Source organism: Nematolebias whitei, chromosome 6 (genome assembly GCF_014905685.2).
Source record: "Nematolebias whitei isolate Nwh7 chromosome 6, NemWhi1, whole genome shotgun sequence".
Classification (NCBI taxonomy): domain Eukaryota; kingdom Metazoa; phylum Chordata; class Actinopteri; order Cyprinodontiformes; family Rivulidae; genus Nematolebias; species Nematolebias whitei.
Genome location: NC_056503.1, coordinates 25592361 through 25596616, shown reverse-complemented (window position 1 = coordinate 25596616; position 4256 = coordinate 25592361). Strand labels below are relative to the sequence as shown.

The 4256-nt window shown below is 38.4% G+C and overlaps 1 protein-coding gene across 1 annotated transcript in view; it reads left to right on the top strand.

Annotated features, from left to right (window-relative positions):
- zgc:172282 (leucine-rich repeat and fibronectin type III domain-containing protein 1-like protein) overlaps positions 1-2738 on the top strand; it is a 128799-nt gene extending 126061 nt beyond the window's left edge. Inside the window, exon 9 of the mRNA XM_037677462.1 lies at positions 2590-2738. The gene's annotated coding sequence lies outside the window, so the exon portion shown is untranslated. The remainder of the gene's footprint in view (positions 1-2589) is intronic.
- Positions 2739-4256: the final 1518 nt, after the last annotated feature.

Here is a 4256-nt window from a genome sequence, read left to right as displayed (position 1 = left end):
ATAGAGACCAAACAGATGAGCGATAATTTACAACTTAACAGCTTTATTTTTGGGGGGCTGTTCTCATCTTAACCATCACCTCAGCGAGTCATCCTCCTCCATGTCAATCTGTTCTCTGTGTCCTCTGTCCCCCTCCCATGTCCTCTCTAACTGCTGCCATTTATCTCCTGTTTGACCTTCCTATTTGTCTATTTCCTGGCAGCTCTACTTCTAACACCCTTGTAATCCGGCTTGAACACAAAAAAAGGATAGTCTGGTCATTTTTGAAGTGACGTTCTGTTAAACAGTATTTTTTACTTTATCAGCCCCGGTCATAGAGAATGGAGTATGAAGAAAAGGACATACGTTTTGTCTAGGCTAGGCTAATAGCTGCCCAAACAAATGTGCGCATTTGTGTTTGTGAGTGTCTGTGTGTTTGGGGGGAGGCATTTTAAATGGTTTTATGCTTGTGAAAGTTTTTTTTTTCTTAAAAACAACATAGCAGTATGGAATAATGCTACATAAGCTAATATTTAACCTCTACTCTTTTGCCTACCAGATTATTTGTAATAGCTTTCTCAAACCAAAAACATGTTCACTATATGTTTGTACATGCACTGATCACATTTGCCAATGATACTGAAGCTGTAAATGTAATCAGATTATCAGTGTGCCAGTCCATATGTTTACTAAACTCCTGATGGAATATCACTTCAGAAATGTCTTTACTGTCCCTTCACTGGCAAAACAAGTAAACAAAATTCACATCATCAAGGGCCCATTCTGTAAAAGGAATACATAAACATGTTTGAGCCATTTGGCCTGAAACATGCAAAGCATCAGTGAAAATTTGATTTTTTGTTTGTTTGCCTGAGGAGAACATATATGAGAGGTGTCTGTATGTGTGGATAAACCAGTCCTTCTCAATTAGTGGGGCGCGCCCCCCTGGGGGCCCGGGGCAATGCCAGTGGAGGCGCATGTGACCCTAGAAAACATGCTTTTTTTGCGCAGGGAGTAGTTTTTTTTTTTTCACCATTCTCATTTTGTCGCATGCGTTCCTAATAATAAAGTTATGAACAAATATGGCTGCCTTGTCCTTTTGGGAGCCATGCATGAACTGTGTCTCTCCCCTCTGCTTCTGACATGATAAATAAACTCCGACCATCCGTCACCTCCTCCGTCCTGCTGTTTTTATGTCCATGCGCTCTGGACTCAGTGTTGCCAGGTGAGAAATGTAGGATTATTGTACTAGAAACATCAAATTATCGTATTTTGAGTGAAATTATCGTACACCCGTCATAACCAAAATAACAAATCTATTTATTCACTACAGTAGTGATGGGTCTGCGTCCAGACTGACTCCGCTTCTTCTCCTTTTCTTATTTTCTTTTCCTCACTCATGGGGCGGGCGCAGCGGACTATTCATCCAATCATGGCCGTTGTTCTGAGGCAAACGCAAACACGTCACTCGTAGGTAACATTTAGAAAAGCCCGATTGGCTGGAAATTCCAGCCAATCGTGGCATCTGTTTGCGGACACAGATGCCTTCAGGGTTCACAAAAACACTCCAACAGACAGTTGCGAGAGGCTGATGGCAACCGATTACAACCACACATTCACGGAATGGTCAAATTATTGTATATTTGGCCTTTTTTGGGATTATTGATCGTACATCGTACAGATGGCAAAACTGTCGTACAAATACGATAATTATCAGACACCTGGCAACACTGACTGGACTGGACGTCACTCACAGCTCGCATGCAACAAAGAGTAAACTCAAAGCGAGAGCGACACCCGCCCCCTCTTTCCTCTTTTGCGTTGACTATATGTTTAGTTTTATCAATGAGTTTGTCAAAGCACAGTTTATAAAAGTAATGTTTAATAAATGTTAGGACTCTATTCTTTGCTAACAAAATAAATTCACCTCCGCAGTTAAGCTGCTGTTTTATGACGCCCTGGACACTTGTCACCCACAGCATGCAGGCGACAAAGAGTAAACTCAAAGCAAGATGGTTACCTGCTCCACTTTCTTCTTTCATGTTGACTTTTTTTTTGTTTGTTTTATCGATGAGTGTGCTTATTGATCCTGACTTCCTCATTTTGATGTTAAAAAAATCAGCACAAATTATTTTATTCATTTTTGTTTTATAGGTCAAAGTGTTTTATAAAACGCTCCTGAGTTAAAATCTTGCTGATCAATTTGAATTTATTCTTATTTGTTGATTACATTTAATTTTATTTTTCAGTATCAAATGGTCAAAAATGTTTACAGTTAAAAAAATTAGGACACAATGTTAGGCAGAGGTGTACTTATAACAGTTTTATAGACATATTATTTACAGTCGCGGCGGAGAGTTGGGGGGCGCGAAATGTTTACTTCTTCCTGGGGGGGCATAACAGAAAATAATTGAGAAGCACTGAGCTAAACAGTGATTTATGGCTGGAACTTTTCGAATGAAAATATAAGGGTTTTAAGCTGTTTTTGTTTGTGTATTAAACCCCCCTGTGGTCATTAAGATCAGCCCAATAACTTTTGATTAGTTTTTTTGTGATGAAAACAGAACATTGTGATACATGACAAGTCATTTTTCTTCTGCTTCTTTTCAGACCCAGTGATCAGAACGAAAGCATCATGATGGAAGTCGTGGAAGACGCTCATAAATACATTATAAGTAGCAGGGTACCATCTCACATCTGTCATATTGATATCATAAAGCACAACTTCTTCATCTGAGACATTATCATCCCTTCCAACACTGAAGAGATTCACGCAAATTATTCTACTCTGCGAGTCACAAAATGATTGTGAAGAAAAATGATGTTGTAAGCGTGAATTATTTCACAGCCTGCATTTTTAACATATTGGCTGTCATCATTCAGGCACACTGCATCTTTATTATCTCCACTGAGTGCATTTACGTACACGTAGCAGTGTTAATAACTGGTTGCACCCCACTTATTGTTCTGTCTCTGAACAGCTGCATCTTTATATACAACTGTAAGAGACCTACCCGTATTTAGTATAGCCCAGTTCTCTAGAATGGTACTACACTTCATTTTTCTAATAACTTAACAATTGTAAATGGGATTTATGGAACAAAAGCTATCTCAAATCCATTCTAAATGTGCACGTATTTGCACTCACTGCTGTCCCCAGCATCACCATATCTATGGTTTTGGTTCCCTGCTGATGTGTAGAACGGTAGAACAGGAAATTGAAGGAGAACCTCTAACCTTTTGGTCCATCCCAGAGTAAGCACACCCCTAAAAAATTAACAAATGCATAGTCTTCACGTTCCCCCCTCTTGTATTCCTCTCACATTTTTGAGGGGGGGAGGGGGCTTTATCTTTTGTATGTGTACATAAAGGCAATTTAAAATCTATAGTTTTGTACATGTAATTTTTATGGTGTGTGGATATTTTCTAATAAAACAAAATAAAATGAAATGGGTGATTCTTTCCAAGACCGGCTCGTGTTTTGTATTTTGTTTCCTAATCACTATTTAATGTTTAGTCACGCTGTAGCTCATTTAGCTTCATGACAGGTGGGGAAATAATCCCACGAGTCTAAAAACATTAAACGCTGTTGCTAGATGCAATCTTTAACACCAGTGGTTGTCAAACTGTGGGTTGCACCCCCCCATTCTGTATCATTACAGGGGTGATCCTGCTACCACTGCTGGAACTGAGCACTACAATCAGTTTGTGTCTGTTGTTCTTCCAAACCTGTTTACTCACGTGTGTCAGCATGTAAATGTGAATAAAACAAAATAGAAGACTTCTGACTTCAACTGACAGTACAAAGTTTACTTAAAGTAATATTTTCACTGAAACGTTTCGCTGACGTCATGTAAGCCACTCACGATTAAAAAAAATAAATATCACAAAACAGAACAGTCTCTTTTAAGAAACGGCCTCAGTGAAAGTTAAAACATAAAACCTCTAACACTGTCATAAAAGTGGATTCAGTATTTTTTTTGCAAACACCTGCTCAAAATGTTGTTTTTTTTAAGTTAATTTAACTTTATTATCTATTTTAAGATATACAATGATATAGACTCATTAAATTGCTGGATAAATCCTCTCATTTTCCAACGTTATTTTCTCAAAAGAGCCACACTCAACGGCAGGTGAAGATTTTCAACTGGCGTTTTAAAAAAATATATATATATTATTATTATTTTGCAAGGACTCATTTAGGACTGTGATCTATGTTGTGTCCTGTCATGTCTCTAATCCTTGTGTTTCCTGCACTCCCCAGTGTCTTTCTTCCT